Source organism: Marmota marmota, unplaced genomic scaffold, assembly GCF_001458135.2.
Source record: "Marmota marmota marmota unplaced genomic scaffold, marMar, whole genome shotgun sequence".
Lineage (NCBI taxonomy): Eukaryota > Metazoa > Chordata > Mammalia > Rodentia > Sciuridae > Marmota > Marmota marmota.
The window spans coordinates 2,894,239-2,913,951 of record NW_025999999.1 but is presented as its reverse complement, the minus strand read 5'-3'; the positions used below and the strand labels follow the sequence as shown (position 1 = coordinate 2,913,951).

The following is a 19,713-nucleotide window of genomic DNA, read 5'->3' as shown; positions in this document are numbered from 1 at the left end:
TGACAAGTCAACAAACTATTAAGAATGCCATTTTAAAGAGATTTGATTTACTAAGCTCAAAACACAGTGAGTCCAATTCTTAAAGCTTTATATTACTATGCAGATATTCAAATGAGTTGTGATATTCTAAGTAACTGTAAAGCATGTGTTTCTTTAAATTAATTACTGAAACCGGGTGTGTAAGGCACACCTGTAATCCCAGAGGCTTGAGAGGTTGAGGCAGGAAGATTTGAGTTCAAAGCCAGTCTCAGCAACTTAGCAAGGCCCTAAGCAACTCAGCAATACCCTGTCTCTAATAAAATATTAAAAAGGGTTGGGGATGTGCCTCAGTTTTTAATCACTCTGGGTTCAATTCCGGGTACCCCCCCCCCAAAAAATCAAAATAATGTAATATGATTTCAGGTTGTTTTCCCACAAAGTCTATAAAGATTTACAGAAAATTTCCTGTTGAACAGTGACAGATTTCTAGGTGGGACCAAACTATTCAGGTTACATATGCCAAAATAACTTAAAAGTTCTGAAACTACAAAAATATCTGGATATATTGGATAAAAACTATACATGCATACATATCACCCCCAAATACACATATTCAATGCATTGCTAAGCTCAAAAGGTAGGTGGAAAATTCCTCAAGTAAAAGAAATGAAGAAGAATCTGGAAGGCACAGCTCAGTGTGCTGATACACTGAGATTATATACGGATAAGCTCAGGGTATAACACTCATGCAGAGATACAAGAGGTGCCTTAGGAAGCTGAAACAGACTCTTAGAAAAGTCAGGATCCTAGAACAATGTTACCTAAAAGTGTGCCATGTTAGCAACTGGCAGCTTGGTTTCCTAGAAATGCAAACTCCTGGACCCATACTCAGACCTACTGAGTCAGTATTTCTGGAAATGGGCTCAGCAATCTTAAAGAAGCTATCTGGGTGATTCATATACTTACTTACTCAAGTTTGAAAAGTGTTGTCCCAGAAACACAGCTCCCTTAGGTGCAGAAAGGATTGAATGTAGGTGGAAAACTGCTATCCACTGACAAAACAGATTATTTTGTTGCTTCTCCTAAGAAGAGAAAAATGAAGTTTTCCTGAAGAAACTGAAGCCCTTTGCTTGTGCCTTATGTAAGTTTCAGAATCCAAATACATACTACTTCAGCAGCTTTCAAAATGTTTTGGTTCCAAGATTTCTTAAAACTCTCCAAAATTATTGAGGCCCCTAAAGAGTTTTTGTTTATGTGAGTATTATCTCCTGCTATTTGCTGTGTTTGGAATTTAAAAAGAAAAACTTAAAACCCCCAAAACACAAGAGTCACAATACATGACCCCCAAATACACATTCAATGTGCTACACTTTGAGAATCACTCCACTATCTGAACTATCTAAGAACTCCTAACTCTAAACATAACATAAAGTTGGCCCTTTATGTTACCAAAGATATGGAGGGTGGCTAATAAGACATAAGCTCTTAGAATCTGCTCACATAGTATTTCTATGGGGGTTGAAGGGAGAGACATTCGGTAAAACACAACCCTCCCACAATTAAAAAACAAAAACTAAAATTTACAGAGAACAATTCGTCATAGCGATAGAAAACAACAAACAGAAGTACCAAGAACTTAATGTTATAATTCTATAAATTTATAATTATTATTAAAATATTATATATTTAATAGTATGGCATATTAATATGTTTTGAAATCACGCGTTATATGGGTATGCTTTCTTTTTGAGGTGATGAGGATCAAACCCAAGGCCTGAGAGTGCTAGGCAAGGGCTCTACCACTGACCTACATCCCCAGCCTAGATTCCACATTTTTTAATATATTTTTTTTAAATTGTAGTTGGACACAATACCTTTATTTTATTTATTTATTTATTTTTATGTGGTGTTGAGGATCGAACCCAGTGCCTCATGCATGCTAGGCAAGCTCTATGCCACTAAGCTACAGCCCCAGACCTCCACATTTCTTAACCTTTAAGAAACTCTTCTATAGATTCAGCCATTCTACAATGTACACATATATCAAAACATGTTGTATGCCACAAATACATGCAATTTTCATAAACTATAATATGTAATAATTAATTTAAAAATAAACTACCACTTCAGAGAATGAGAAGACAAAGCATAAAGTGGGAGACTATCCTGCAGAAGATACCTGATAATGGACTGTTATCCAAAATAATACATTAAAATTAAAAAAAACAAAAAAACAATCCAATGCAAATGGGCAAAAGACTTTTCACAGACACCTAAAAAAAGAAAACATACGGATGGCAAATAAGTATATGAAGAGTTCAACATCACATATCAGTAAGGAATTACAAATCTTAAAAAATGAGATTCTACCACACACTTTTTAGAATGGGCAGAATATAGACATCAAATGTTAGTGAGGATATAGGGCAATAAGAACTCTAATTCATTATTGCTGGAAATGATAAATAGTAGTCACCATGGAGGACAGTTCAGCAGTTCCTTATAAAATTAAACATACTCTTATCATACAATCCAGCATCACACTTTTGGTATTTACCCAAATGAATTAAAAACATACCCACATAAAAACCTGCAAATGCATGTTTATAGCAGCTTTACTCATAACTGTAAAAACCTAGAAGCAACCAAGATGTCCTTCAGGAAGTGAAAAAACAAACTGTGGTATACCCAAACAATAAAATATTATTTACTGCTAAAAAGAAATGAGCCCTTGTGTCATGAAAAGGCATAGAGGAAATTTAAATGAATATTACTAACTAAAAGAAGTCGATCTGAAAAGACTACATACTGTGTTTCTAACTGCATAAAACTCTGGAGACAGTAAAAGATCAATGGTTGTCAAGAGTAGTGGGAGGGAGATGAACTGGCAGAGCACAGAGGATTATTTTAGAGCACTAAAATACTTGAATGATGATATATGTATGATACACACACACACACACACACACACACACTCACAGAATGCATTCACAGAGTGAACCCTAATGTAAATAACAGACTTTGGATAAGAGTGATGTGTCAATGTATGTTCATCAACTGAAAAATGTACCACTGATATGGGGTATTCAAAGAGTGGAAGCTGCACTTGTGTGGGGACGGTGGCATATAGGAATGCTATACTTTCTGCTCAATTTTGCTATGTACCTAAAATCATTCTCAAAAAAATAATAATTTTTTAAAAACTTGTAAAGTATTATACTCAAAGAAAAATATCAACAATTTTCTGAAAAATTGTTAAAATATTCCTCTCTCTCTCAACATTTCTGAATTATGCTGGATTTTCTTCACATGCTTCAAACAAAATAATATATGGAAGAGCTGAATGAAAAAACAGATATATAAGGATCCAGTTATCTTCTATTAACTTAGACATTAAACAAATTTGCAAAAATGTAAAAAAACAGTGGCCCTTTTATAAATTCTTTTTTGTTTTGGGAAACAATGATTTTCATGGAAATGCTGTTTAAGTGTAATGAGTTAATTGTCATTTTCAAATAAATTGTTAGTCAAATAATTCCTCAAAGTGCTCACTAATTTTTAAAGGGTCCTCAGACCAAAAAAGACTGAGAACTACTTCTCTAGGACACAAAACTCAAACCAAGGCTGGGTGCACATATTCGTAATTTCAGTGACAGGAGCCTGAAGCAGGAAGATTAAGTTTGATGCCAATCACAGGAACTTAGCAAGACCCTGTCTCAAAATAAAAAATAAAAAGGGCTGAGATGTAGCTCAGTGATAGAGTGCTCCTGGATTCAATCCCCAGTGTGTGGGATAAGGGGTAAATAAAACTCAAACCAACAGCAATAGCAGGAGGCTAGAAGACAGAAATCAGCACAAAGACAATAATTAAATCATGCTATTCATAGAAATTACCAAATACTGAAAATGGTTTTTTAAAAAAAGGAAAATGTCAGATAATAGTTTTTAAAAGATTCATTTCTATCATAAGAACCTATAAAATATCACAGTACTGGTTAATATTCTCAACCGAAATACCATTGCTTTGTATCTGCTATATACTATATTCATAAAGAAATATCATTTTATATTCCATACTAAATATACAATAGTTGCTAAGATTCATTAAACTGTTTTTTAAAACTTGACACTATTTTATCTAATTTTTCCAACAAGATAGGTACTAAAACTATCTCCTATTTAACAGTTCAATGAGGTCATGCAGCAAAAAGAGATTTTGAGATTCAAATCTGAGTGCCTTCCCCTGAATAAACCTTTTCCATAAAAGACCAGATAGTATTTCAGATGTTGCCAGCCACATACAATCTGTCTCTTCTTTTTTTAAACAGCTCTTTATTTATTTATTTATTTTTTAAATCATCCTTAGCTCTTGAAGCTCCCAAAAAGAGATGACTGCCCAAATCAGCTTTTCTTAATCAGGTTGCCAGAGAGAATTAAGCTCAAATATCTGCAGGCATTTGCTGTATACAAAGAATTTACTTTTCTCCTATACATTCTAAATTGTATTACTTATGTGATCGCTGGAAGAATTGATATTCAAATAATCTGTGTTGACTTGCATTCAATATAAGAAGTAAACACAAACTACAGTATCTTGACTACAATAAAAAAGGGGTTTGTTTTGGTTCCGATTTAACTGTATTGATGACTAACTAATGCCTACAACAAGAAACACAAACCATACAGTGTTGCTCTGAGCTTACATGGTCCCTGTTAAGAATATTAGATGCTAAAAAAGATGGCCTTAAAATATTTGCTGAATGCTACAAAACCACTGATATTGTTACCTTTTAAAGTCTGACTATGCCCTCCAGGAAAAAACAAATGATAGAAACACTTTGCAAAGTTGTAGCATTTCAAACCCACAGCTCTAAAGGTCACTGAGATTATTAAAGAGAAATGTGAACTAAAAAAAGCTACACTCCCTTTAGGGTAAGGTCAGTTTAAGCCAAACAGAGCAAAACCAATACCTGAATGCAAAAAGGCCACTAGCTTCCTAAGGATTTTCAATATTAACAGTGAAGCAACTAAAGCAACATTAAAAAGGAGAAGATAATCACATGCTGTGAAAAGATGTTTCAGTCAATGTCAGACCTCATATATAATGGTGGTTCTATAAGATAATATCACTTATGATGTTACAGCCATTTTAGTTTCTATAAGAACACAATGATGTTCACACAATGATGAAATTTCTAACAATGCATTTTTCAGAAGATATCCCCATTGTAGAACAACATACAACTTTACACAGAGTGCAGAGAACATCATCAAGTTCACAAATCCCAAACCAATGCTTTCTGCAACATGCCAGACACGTAAACAGAATCATAAGGATATACTACTAGTAGTTACTTTCCAACTTAGATAACCAGAAGATCTCACACAAAACCCTTTCCAGGGCTGGGAGTATGGTTCAGGGGTATAGCATTCACCAGCAATGGGTTTGATTTCCCAGTTTTGAGGGAGGGGGGTGATCCTGCCTAGGTTAAAAGCACCTCCAGATACAATTTCCACAGCTTTCATATCAGCAATAGCAGTCATACTGTTCATTTTTATATTGTGAAAATAACACTTATTTTCTTAAAGTTATGGAAATACACATGAGTTACAACCTCTCTGTGAGTAAATGACATGGAAATAAGTTTCTGATGTTATTCTCCATTCATGACCACAATAAAGTCACAGGGAATTAAAAAAAGGAAAAGCACTATTGCATAGTAGTTTAGAACACAAACTCTGGAACCAAGCTGTTACAGATTTGACTCGTAATTTGTAAGTCTGACTCTTAATTCTACCTTTCCTAGATGTATGACCTTAATTCCTCTGCTTCATCTGTAACACAGGTGTGGGAAGAATAAACTTACTTTAATAAGGTTTTTATGAGAATTAAATACATTGATATTTGGAAAATTAGGTAAAACAACACCTGGCACAGAGTGAGTGCTGTGTACACACATAAATGGGAAACTAAAACCAAAACAATACAAAACTTCCACAAATAGAACAGAAATAACATCAAGCTGATGAAGTGAGAACTCACGTGGTTACTGAACAAGAGACTGACGATGAAAGGTCCCCTCCTGCCATTTTTCTCATATCCTTGGTTTATAATATCAGTGCTATTTCACAGTGAGTATCTACTAAATTCTTTACCTTCTCCTTCAAACCTGTTCCACCCAAAGTCTCCCCCTTTTTGGTTAAGGGCAACTAAATTTTCAGTTGCTTGAATCAAAATCGTGAGTTCTCCTCATTTGCTTACTCTCATTCCCAATAGGAAAATTCTGTTGCATCTACTAATCCTCTACCAATCTAATACATTCATAGTCTTAACCACTTCTCCCTTCTCTACTAGCACATAGATGGAGCAACCTTCATGTCTCACTTGCATGGATGTAACAAAAACTTCCAATTTATTATCTATGCTAATACTCTTGGTTTCTCTACACCTACCACAACTCCTGGCCTATTTTTAATAGAGCTGCTGGTTAGGTTGCTAAAACTAAACCAGATCATTCTGTGTCATTCTCCTGTTGAAAAGCCTACAATACATATGATTTTATTCATAGAAAAAGCGAAAGTACTCACAAGGGGCTGTACAGGTTGAACATCCCTAATGTGAAAACCAAAATCCAAAACTTTTTGAGCACCAACACCATGCTCAAAAAGTTTTAGATATGGGGGCATTTCAGATTTTGGATTTTCAGATTAAGAATATTCAACAACTGTCTATACAAATGTTCAAAATTGAAAAAACTCAGAAATATGAAACACTGCTGGTCTCAAGCATTTTGGATAAAAATACTTTACATGATCTACTCTCTGTTACTAATTTTTTTTTCTTGGTACTAGGGATTGAATCCAGGGGCAGTTAACTATTGAGCCACATCCCCAGCCCTTTGTTTTATATATATATATATATANTATATATATATATATATATATATATATATATATATATATTTTAATTGTGTATTTATTATTTTTTAAATATGGAACAAAATCAGAGATCTGCAGCAGAGACATAGAGACTATAGATGATAAGGTAACAACATAAGGCAACAAATTATAGTTTTTTTGAAACCAATTTTATATACTAAAGAAGAACTGGGGTGGAGACAATTAAACAAGCAAAACAGATAAAAAATAATGATTGTCGATTATGCACACAGGCACAGGAACATACATACACTATTCCTCAAAAGCTTTGGAGTGATTACGACTCCAAAAGTTAGGGAGATGATCTCACTAAGTTGCTTTAGGGCCTCACTAAGTTACAAATCACCACACCTGGTTCCTGGATTTTTGATACTTCCAATTCAGCCAGCACAACACTCAAAATATTTTACCTTGCAGATTAAATTATTAAGTATGTTTATATGTTTATTAATCCCTTACACTTCTTTGTGAACTGCCTATTCATTCCCTTCTCCCTATTTCTTGCCTCTTGTCTGTGGGCCATGTTTTCAACTATATGGTTTGAGGAAGGCAGTGGTGGTGATGAAGAATTATAAAACCTGTTTCTTCTGCTCTTAAACTAGGGCAACTCAGTCCTACTGAACTACTCTCTGCAGGAAAAGGGGCCATACAGGATGAAATTGAGGGAACTCTGTGTTCCGCTTGTGTGAGACATCACACATTTTAATGTCATACAAAACAATCAGTACATGTTGCTCTATGTTTATGCAGTGCCCTGACATCTCACAACAATTTTAAGAGATGAGGGTTTGGGGTACAGAATGTGAGTATAGGAATTCAGCTTCTAAGAAGTGATTGAATGGAGTCTCAAAAAACAAGTATTAAATAAAAAACTGATGAAGAATACTCAAGTAATGGAATAGAGAATGTACAAGAGGTATAAAGTGAAATTACATGGTCTGTTTGCTGAATTACAAGCAATTATTATGACTGTTTAGGTCAGTGCCTGGCCTATGAAGTACTATATGAATACTCTAGCTATTTTTATGCTGATATTGGGACGTGGAGATAAACTAGGTAAAATTAAGCAGTAAGCTAAAATATGCCTGAAAAGCCATGTTAAAGTCTGAATTGTGTCCTGAATATTGTGGGGAGCTGATGAAAGATTTTTGAAAGAATAATGGCATAATATCTTAAAAAGTGACAATGACAATTTGAATCAAAGACTAGATGAAATACACATAGGTGAGAATTGCAAAGAATCTTTAAAAATCGTGTACGTAGAATAAAAACTTTCATAAAATAGAGGAAATCTGCAAATATCCTGCAAGAACCCTTAGCATACTGATCTCTACTAAAAGGCATTAAGTTTAACATGTAGTTATTAGTTATTAACTAATATAATTATTAACGCTTTCCATTTTAGTAAAGACCCACAATCAGTGAAGTAAGTAATTTTCAACAAGTCTCCCAGGGTCACAAAATGCCCCATGTCCTCTTTTCCACAAGCAAGAGAAGTTGGTGAAAGCGTATGAATGTTCCTTGAGCAACCAGAAGGATATTTTCTAATGTCTCCATGATGCTATTTATCCTCCTCCCATCCTTTAATCTTAGAAGAATATTTCAGTCATTATTCATTTAAGAATTAACACCAAAACAACTTATCTAGCATTGCGTGCATTTAAATACAGAATCAATTTTATACAACTATGAAAATTGGGATTAAAACCAGAATATAAGTAGATGCTAACACACAAAAAGAGGGAAGGGGAAGAAGAGAAGTTCAGTCGATTAGATAAAAGGGAATGGAGGGAAGAATAGAAATAGGAAAGACAGTGGAATGAATCTAACATAACTTTCCTATGTACATATATGAATACACCACAGTGAACCTCACCATCATGTACACCCACAAGACTGGGATCCTAATTAGGATAAGACATACTCCATTTTTTTTTTCATTTATTTGCCAATTATTTTTCTATATTCCATGTCTGTATGAATATGTCAAAACAGACTACTGTCATATATAGCTAAAAAGAATAAAGAAAAAAGAAAAATCAGAATATGAATTTCATAAACCTGGATAGCATAAAACAAAAACAAACTTGGCAATTCAGGGGAGCGATGCTTTCTAAAGTATGCTAAAGGGTCTGGGGCTATGGCTCAGTGGTATAGCACTTGCCTTGCACCTGTGAGGCACTGAGTTCGATCCTCAGCATCACATAAAAATAAATGAATTAAATAACAGTAATGTGTCCATCTACAATTAAAAAAAGAAAAAGAATGTTAGAGGGCTGGGGTTGTAGTTCAGTTGGTAGAGTGCTTGCATAGCACGTGTGAGGCACTGGGTTTGATCCTCAGCACTACAAAAATACAATAAAGGTATTGTGTCCACCTACTATTAAAAAAATATTTTAAAAAAGAAGAATGTTAGAATGCTAACTTCTTCACCTTTCAAAGCACAACCATTTTCATAAATTAGAGGAAATCTAAAATTGAAAGTTTAAGCTGAGCACAGTGGCACAATACCTACAGTCCCAGTGGAGGCTGAGGCAGGAGGATCCCAAGTTCAAGGCCAACCTCAGCCACTGAGCAAGGTCCTGCAACTTAGCAAGACTCTGTCTCAAAATTAAAAATAGAAAGGGCTGAGGATGTGGCTCAGTGATGAAGCACCTCTAGGGTCAATCGTCAATACCAAAATAAATAAACAAAATAAAATGAAAAGTTTAAAAAAATGAAAATAACGTAGCTTTTTCCCAAATAGTTTTTCTCCATAAACTCAGAGAAAGCTTTCAGAAAATGACTATAGAATTTCTTATTGTAAATTGATTTTTATCTCAAGGTAGAGATGGCTTCAATTTCCCTTTTGGCTAAATTCAAACAGAAATAAGGTTTATTAAAAAAAAAACAAATAGCATATATAATGTGATTCCTTTTGCGCGGGTGGGGAGGGGCAGTACCAGGGATTGAACTCAGGGCACTCAACCACTGAGTCATATCCCCAGCTCCATTTTGTATTTTATTTAGAGACAGGGACTCACTGAGTTATTTAGGGCCTTGATAAGTTGCTCAGACTGGCTTTGAACTTGCGATCCTCCTGCCTCAGCCTCCTGAGCCGCTGAGATTACAGGTGCACACTACTGGGCCTCCTTTTGAATTCCTAGTTTTCTAACTATCCATCCCTTTACCTGTTACCCTTCTGCTCATCCTTTTATGTCTCTATATACTGAGAATTGTTTAGAATGTTAACAATGGTAGTTATTTTTGCATAGAGAATTTGGGATGATTCTGCTTTCATCTAATACTATCCTACAGCACTTGGTTTTTTAAAATGCACTGTTTTGGGCTGGGGATGTGGCTCAAGCGGTAGGTAGCGCGCTTGCCTGGCATGGGTGCGGCCCAGGTCCGATCCTCAGCACCATATACAAACAAAAGATGTTGTGTCCGCCGAAAACTAAAAAATAAAGATTTAAAAAAAAATGCACTGTAAAAATGCACTGTTTTAGTAAAAACAACCTCTTTTTAAAAATATCATCTGAAATACCAAAAATAAGAGCCCATTCAAAAAACAGTTATACAAAAAGAACATCTTTCCTGTGATTCAGAAATTCCAAGGTTATTACTGGTATAAAGAAGAATTCACTGGTACTCACTGAATTAATTCACTGGTAATTCACTGGTATTGACAAATCACTGTAATTTGTCAATAATGTTTTTTTGTTAATTAGTTTTGTCTTTAGAGGCAGTGGTGTGTTTTATTTACAAACATCAATGCCTTTGTACCACTGTTGTTAAAAACCCTCACTCAGAGCTGGGCATAGTGGCACACATCTGTAATCCCAGAAGCTTGGGAGGCTGAGACAGGTGAATCTCAAGTTCAAAGCCAGCCTCAGCAACATCGAGGCACTAAGCAACTCAGTGAGACCCAGTCTCTAAATAAAATACAAAATAGGACTAGGGATGTGGCTCAGTAGTCAAGTGCCCCAGAGTTCAATCCCTGGTATCCAAAACCAAAACCAAACAAAAAACCCTCACTCAGTTCAAGGTCACTTTAATTCTTTGGACATTCTTTTAAAAATCTCATAGTAACAAAGGCTAAAACTAAAGCTGCTGATACTAAGGTTACCCTGGACAGACCTCTCTGAAATTTCCACAGGTGCAGCAATACGTTTTACTGACACTGCAGCAACAGTGTGAAACACATGTGCCCTAACAACAGAATTCATACCTAATGCCAGGTATTTGGACTATAAGACATAGCTGCCTATGAAAGCACAGGTGCACGTAAGTTAGCTACAGACTCTGGAACAACTTCTGGAGGAAAGCTACAGGGCTAGTTTAGGGGCAGTTCTCATCTCAAGTTTCTTATGGGGTACAGGGTCTATTTCCATGTGGCATGAACTATTTGGGCCCATGTAGGACTCAACCAGAAGTTAATAAACTTAATGGGGAGATGAGCTGAAGACCATGATTCTGTCCTGACCTTTGTGGAGTGAAGGCATTATGACTTTGGAAGTGTACCAAATTGTTTTGTTTGTTGTTGTTTTATAAGATACAGTCCTAAAAGCTGTTCTTTCCTGCCTATAGTATCACTTCATAGTTCAATAATGAATCAAATACTATAGTAATGTCCTTAGGAAATGTCCAAATTAAAAAAAAAATTCCTATTCTGATCCTTTAAAAAAAATTTTGAGACTTAAAAAAAACGACATTACAGTGATTCCTCCATAGAAAACTATTTCTACCTTTACATTCGTTGAAGAACAAATGTCTTGATGCCTTGAATACAACTGACAAACTTTTTTTTTTTAAATAACTTTTACAGGAGTTAAAATCTTTGGCCAAGTGCCTATTCAAAGACATGTTATCTCAGACCTTGTGTCTTTCTGTAATATCTCTGATGGCAAGGTGTAAGATACACATGTATCTATCTGATGATTCTGGGCTACAGTGTACAACAACTCAGTGCAAGCACAAGAAGTTTTTTGAAAGATCCTAGAAATAAAATAAAATTTGCATTTGAATATATAAAATTTTGTTTTAGATTCTTTAAAAATGTTTTGGTCAGGCAGAGTGGTGGTAATCCCAGCAGCTCAGGAGGCTGAGGAGGGAGGATCACGAGTTCACAGCCAGCCTCAGCAAAAGTGAGGGACTAAGCAAATCAGTGAGACCATGTCTTTAAATAAAATACAAAACAGGACTAGGGATGTGGCTCAATGATTGAGTGCCCCTGAGTTCAATCCCTGGTACTAAAAAAAAAAAAAAAATTTTTTTTAATTAAAATTTTAAAGTATTTTGAGTTCTCAGCTATGGCACAAAAATGGCAGTCAAGAAACATAAAACCATAACTTATAAGACCTTCCCTGCATCTATGCCCAGGAATATGATGCCTTAGTTTGAAAAGCATGGTGATACCACTTGCCTCAAGGCAAATGCAGCAGTTTCTCATTTGGTTCATGGTCCACATCTGCTCAATGTCATGTACTTCACAGACTCAGCACAGCCTAAGGAAACCAATTACTACTATCAGTGGCAAAGATTTGTCTTCCAATCTAAGATTCTTCAGTCATTCACAGAAGTTCTAATATGAAGGTAAATCAAGATAAACCACTGGCAATCCCTATGGTGAATCTCTAGCCCAGTTTTTCACTGCTGTAATTCTTAAACTCATGAGCATCTTTGGCTTTAAAACAGAATGACTACAGGAGACTATAGAAGGGGAAAGGGAGGACAAAGCAATAGGAGATTCATTTTAGGGGACACAAAACATGATGGGGGGGAATAATTTTACCTTAACAGAAGAAAACTGGAAATAAGTTTTTGAGCCCAGGCTTAATATCTATGGAAAACATAACAATTTCAAATAGCACTTATTTTTCAAAACATTAAAAAAAACTTGAAATTAGTCTTTGGGATCTGAATAATCTATAAGAACTAGAACATATGAACATTTTTCATATTTTTGTCAGTGAGTAGACAATATGAAAAATTTACTCTGGTATGGCAAAGTTGTAATATATCAGTGCATTCTGTGAGAAGACTTTGTTTTTATTATGGCTATAATTTAGGTTTGGTTTTCTTTCCACTTCTAATTGTTCCTTCTTAAGGTAGAAGTCAAAACTCATGGTTAGGAACCCAGGCAATGAAGTCAGATCCTACACAGATTTAAATATGGGCCTCATCATTCACTAGCTGAGGCTTACTGATGAACAGTGCAGATAAGTCTATGTCCTCCTGAAGCATACAGTTCAATGTCACCTGAATATCTGCTTAAAAAGAATTGAGACACTAATTTCTATTCACTAAAAAATTAATTCATCTATGCAATAAGCAGTAATGGAATACCCACTAAACGCCAGACCCTAATGATATAATGTTGAACAAGACAGAAATCAGTCTTTACTAACAAGAGCCTTAATACTTCATGGAGATACACAATAAGATGGTCAAAAGCACATAATTAAAAAACATGAGCCTGAGGGTATAGCTCCTGAGTAGAGAGTGCATTTATTGTGTTCAGGCCATGGGTTCAATCTCAAGCATTCAAAAACAGAACAAAGTGAAAAAACGCTTTGAAAGAAGGTTATACTCACAGAAGAACCTGATCTAATATGATGGGCCAGTCTAGGTTCTGTGTCAGAGTTATAGAAAATTATACCTTAATTTTGATCTTATGTTTAGAATTTGTTTGGTTCTCTGACAGTTATCTAAAATTATTCTCCTTCCTTCCTACTTATCTATTTAGTCAGTCAGGGTCTCACTATGTTGCCCAAGCTGACCTCAAACTTGTGATCCTCCTGCCTCAGCTTCCTGAGCACCCAGGACTATAGCTGTGCATCCCCAGTCCAATAACTATTTTATTTTTTAAAAAAAGCATGGTAGAAAGTTCAGCATAATTAAGATAGATACCCAGGCTCACTAAACTGTAGTGTAGACTTAAGGTATAATCTTTACTAAAATTCCAACAAACTATTTTGAAAAAAGACAGAGTGATTCTAAAATTTATGTGTAGAAGTCACTAGGGTGTAGATAACTGTCCTAACTTAAGAAGTGCTTTTAATTATATCTCAATTTAAAATAAGGTTTAAAAAATCACTTCTGTTTGATCTTGAAATAAATGAGAGTAAGAATAACAAAGTACCCACTAAAGAAAACCTTCATATCTCAAATGAATATGTATCTATGTATTTATAGAAATATCCAGTGCCTAAGTATAACTGTCATTTCTTTCTGCAATGTTTTAACAGTATACTCATTCAATGCTCCCCCTCGATATTTCTTATGTCAGTTTTTGTTTTTTTTAAGTTAACAAATATGCTACAATTTTTTTAAAAATGAACCTTTATAAAGCATGTTTAAGTACATCAAGTAGTCAGAGGGCAATATAAATATTTATATAACTCAGGATTTATATAACTTAGAATCCTGAGAAACCAAGGTCTATTTTGTTTCCCCCCCTGCAAACACATGTTAAGCCTCCTGTCTAGAAAAAAAAAAAAAAAATCCTTTCTATCCACTACTTTTTCCCTCCTCCTTTCCCTGGTTAGCAAATTCCAACTAATCTATCTATAGATTAGAATTTTTTTCTCATAAATTCTGAATGTGTTACACCAACCCCCACCCTCCCAAACAAACACATACAGAGAGAGAGAGAGAAACAATGTCTCCTTTTAGAACTCTCATCTGGTTCCTCATGTAATTAACATCCATATTTCTCCCATCCATGCAAGCCACAACAGAATCTGTTCTGCATAACACTATATCCCTGCATGGTTCCTGATAGCTAGTATAAATGTTCACAGAACACTGACTCAAAGAATAAATTAAAAATGCAATCCAGTCAGGCCTAATAGTGCACATCTATAATCTCAGTTACCTGGGAGGCTGAGGTCAAGGCCAGCCTCAGCAACTTAGTAATACCTTAAAAAATAAATTAAAGAGCTGGGGATGTAGCTCAGTGGTAGAGTGCCTAGGTTCAATCCCCAATACTACAACAAATTCAAAAATAAATTTAGTCTAAATGTTTTTAATAATGTAATAAAACTAAGTCATCTAAACCAAGATTGTTCCCAAACCAAACAAGTGTTTTTCCTTGTTTGACAATCCATTATAAGTGAGTACATCTTTATTTGAGAAAGAGCATTTTGAATTAGTATCTATGAGTCATTATCTACTTCCTTGTCAACCTGGCTCTCAGAATATAGGACTGACCTCTAGGTCATTAGTTTCTACACTTATTCTTCAGCTCTGCTGATCCCTTCTTAATTGACACTTTCATTCTTATTACCTTTAATCTCTGCTGTGTATTTTATTAACTGATTCTCCTTTAATTTCTAAGATGTCAAATATAAAGATTTTTTTAAAATAATGTTCATAAACCACTACACTAAGGCAATATTTAATGCTATTATTAGCTGTAGAAACATAACTGCTCAGGGACAGGGGGTTTCAGATCAGAATATAAAAATATGACTACCAGGGCTGGGGATATAGCTCAGTTGGTAAAGTGCATGCCTTGCACACACAAGGCCCTGGGTTCTAATCCCCAGCGCCAAAAATAATATAAATATATATAAATATATATATATACACATATATATATACACACACACACACACACACATATATATATATACACACACACACACACACACACATATATATATATATACACACACACACATATATATATACACATGACTACCAAAATTCCAGAACAAATCTTCCCAACCTTCAGGAAACAAAATACTGACACATAAAGAATCAAGTGCCAAAAAGAACAGACACAATAGGCAGGTCAGAGACAAAAAAAGCACCATGAAAGAAGGCATTTAGCATTTTACAGAACACACTGAACTGTGCTATTTAGGAGTCAAACATTGAGAAATGATGACATCAACTAGGAACATGGCTCCAACTCAACTGTGGCTAAAAACAACAGAAATGTATTATCCTGCAATTCTTGAGGCTAGAATGCAGTAATCAAGGTGCTGGCAGGGCCATGCTCCCTTCCAAGGCTCTACCTAGGAAAGAATCCTTTACCTCTTTCTAGCTTATAGTGATTGCCAGCAATCTTTGGCTTATAGCAATCTGACTCAACTCTAATCTCTGCCTCTCTTCCTTCTGTATTTGTATCCAGATTTCCTTCTTTATATAAGGACTGTTGGATGAGGGTCTGCCCTACTTAGTTTGACCTCAACTTAAATGAATTGCATCTATGAGCACCCTCTACCCAGAAAGGGTTGCATTTCCAGGTACTAGAAGTTAGAACAACATATTTTGGGGGGATACAATTCCACTCATAACATGGTCCAAATCAGTTAATTTCTTCAAAAAGTAGACCTAGATTCCTACATGTAATATCTATAGGTTTTTGCTTTACCTTTACCCACTTCTCTTAAGTGAATAGCATTCAATTTCCATTTGAAGAAAAAATTGTTTGAAACAGGTTCCTGTTATGTTCCTCAGGATGGTCTCAAACTTGTGGGCTCAAATAATCCTCCCACCTTAGCCTCCAAGCATCTGGGAATACAGGCATGTGCCCTCATGGCCAGCTTTAAGAATTAATTCTTTGCCCCTTCATGCCATAAAAGCTGGCTGATCTTAAGCCCCTTTTCAAAAGCAGATATCTTTCCCTGGTAAAATCATAGAATCATACTTTACTGGCCAGAAAAGGTCATATGACCCAAGTCTGACCAATAAATCCTCCCATCCTTCCAATTTGGCTGTTGTAATAGAGAATGAGACACATCGCTTTCCAGGATTTTGGACTTTAAGGATGATATAGTAAGTTTATAACTGCCACTGACCATCCTTACCATTCATTATACTTGCCAAAGAAAGAATCCCAAAGAAGAAAGAAATGCTTAGAGATGGAGAAAGGAGACATTCTAGATGACACCAAAATCCTGGATACAATCGTGTCAGAACATAGCTTTACTCTGACCTTCCTAGTTCATACACCAACAAAATCTTTCTGACTTAAACCAATCTAAGTTGGATCTCTGCCACTTATAAAAGATACATATAGGCAAAATTCTACAAAGTGTCATATGGTTAAAAATAGGCCTCAATTTTTTTTCCAGTTATTTTCTCAAACTTGGCAACAGATAGGAATAGCCAGTGAATGAAGAAAGAAGTTTGTAACTGTGTCCATGTCCATTTCCTATCCCCTAGGTCATCTCCTATTCAACATTCTAGAATGTAAAAATTACAAATTCATTTATGCTTATTACATTATAGATCTATGAGTTCCTGGCAGCAAAATATAAACAATAAAAGAAAATTTCAGTTATAAAAACCTAAGCATACATACCTAAAAAGGCTTCAAATGCTTTCCCTCAATGATACATCATCATAATCATCCTCAAAAGCACTGACATGCTAATCACTAAAATATTGGCTACAGTGAGGACAAAATCATACTGAAATATCTTTCTCACAATTATCACCACTGTAAGGAAATTCATTATCTCATGCTTTATTATGCATGCCTATCACTGTTTATGATTCATTTGATTCTATCTCTAGCACACTACATCACACTCATAACATGACAGAAAGTATCTCTGGACATCTAAAAGCAGCATCAACATACTCACAAGACCATCTAAAGGTTCTTGTCCTGGGGATGTAACAGTGCTTGCTTGCCTACCACACGTAAGGGTCTGGGTTATATTTCCAACACCCTCGACAAAAAATAAATAAATAAATAAAACCAAGAAATACCTCCTACTTCTTCAGGGGCTGCCCACCTCCAACTTTAATAATTGGACTCTAGAAAATCTCTATCCCTTTCCTTTTTCCATTTGCTGGTACTTCAGAACCTCCAAATATAACAGTCCCCTCTTAGCCAATGGATGCTTGAAACTAAGGGGTAAAATTAAACCTATACACAAGAATTGCAATTCTGTAACCGTTGGTCAGATAACCAAGCTACCTATTAAGTGATTAAAGAGCAGATATTTTATACAGCGTGAATATACTGCGGAAAGAGATCATTCGTGTCCCAGGCAGGACAGAATAGAATAATGGGAGACTTCATTATTACTCAAAAAGGTGTACAACTTAAACTTACAAGTTATTTCTTTAATTTTTTATTTACTACTTGTGGATAACTGAAATGGTGGAAAGTTAAACTGTAGAAAAAGGGGACTATTATGCTGGGCATGGTGGTACAGGCCTGTAATCCCATGGCTCGGGAGGCTGAGTCAGGAGGATAATAAGTTCAAAGCCAGCATCAGCAAAAGTAAGGCTCTAAGCAACTCAGTGAGACTCTGTCTCTAAATAAAATACAAAATAGGGCTGGGAATGTGGCTCAGTGGTTAAGTGCCCCTGAGTTCAATGCCTGTACCCCACTTTTGGTACCAGGGATTGAACCCAAGGGCACTTAACCACTGAGCCACATCCCCAGTCCTTTTTATTTTGAGACAGGGTCTCAGTAGGTTGCTTGGAGGTGGTTAGGTTGCTGAGGCTGGCTTCAAACCTGCAAACCTCCTGCTTTAGTCTTCCAAGCTTCTGGGATTACAGAGTGTAACACCACACCTGCTACTGTCTTTCCTCTTTTCCTCTTCCCCGGCACCTACTCTCACCGCTCCCCGCCCCACTGGGGGTGGGTGTGTACTAGAATTGAAACTAAGGACACTTATCACTGAGCACATCCCCAGGCCTTTTTTTTTTTTTTTTTTTCTTTCCCAGACAAGATGCCAGGTTGCTTAGGGTTTTGCTAAATTGCTAAGACTGGCTTTGAATGTATGATCCTCTTGCCTCAGCCTCTTGAGCTGTTAGGATTACAGGCATGGGCCACCATGTTCAAATATAATGCACATATAATGAACAAAGAAGGAAGATTACATTTTTAATCCCCAGTACCTCATAATAATAATAAGGTTTCCATGTCCCAGCCAAGATTTAGAGAAGGATCTGGTATTTGAAATTTTATAAATATCTCAATGGTTTTGTTCAAGTGGCCAGTGCTTTCAAACACTGCTTTAGCAAGAACTGGTACTTTTCTACTAAAAAGTTTTCTAAGTAGTCCTGGGGTAAAAGGGAAAATATTGTGGAGTACTCACTTTCAACAGCCTGAATTTTCATTTTTTTGTAGACGGCAAGATAATCAGCTAAGAAAGAAGCTGAAGTTCATGGGAATTAAAGAACCACCATGATAAACTACAGGGACTGATCAAAAATACATAAAAGAATTCCCAGTGCTGAAGGCCCAGCTAACACTGAACACTGAATTTGTAGTAGCATCATTCCACACAGCTAGTTAGCCATTTACAAAATTAACAGTCTCATGCTAAGATTATTATAAAGATTGGATTACATGTAATAAGGCTGGGGATGTAGCTCAGTGGCAGAGTGCCTGCCAAACCCCAACACCACAAAAAGAAACAAATAAATTGCATGTATGTAATAACAAATATAAATAAAATGTGAGATAATGGCATACTGGAATTTAAAACTTTAATAGTAATAAAAAGGTACAGGGGATGCTTTGGAAATAAACATGTATTCTACTGTATTTTAAAACATATTCTATTTAAGCTCTACATTTACCTAAATCATGTTTGTTAACATGATATCATAATCAACAGAACACTGGTTCACTGGTTCTTTGTTTAATAAAATGTCTTGAGACAGAAATAACCAAAATTAAAATGAACACCCACATATGCAATGTGTGTGTATATATTTTTAATATCATTTGGTACTCAGAGGTACCTGAATTATTCACTAAAAAAGAAAATAATGGGCTGAGGTTGTAGCTCAGTGGTAGAGTACTTGCCTAGCATATGTGAGGCCCTAGGTTCA

At 35.6% G+C, this 19,713-nt stretch overlaps 1 protein-coding gene across 19 annotated transcripts in view; it reads right to left on the bottom strand.

The window, feature by feature from the left end:
* The window catches only part of Lcor (ligand dependent nuclear receptor corepressor), a 136,337-nt gene that overhangs the window by 100,450 nt on the left and 16,174 nt on the right, over positions 1-19,713 (bottom strand). Inside the window, exon 1 of one of the 19 annotated variants that reach the window (XM_048807069.1) lies at positions 950-1,819. The exons of 17 other annotated variants lie outside the window; for them this stretch is intronic. The gene's annotated coding sequence lies outside the window, so the exon portion shown is untranslated. Of the gene's footprint in view, positions 1-949; positions 1,820-19,713 lie in introns of those variants that run through there. One more of the 19 variants, XM_048807079.1, reaches the window with a different exon arrangement.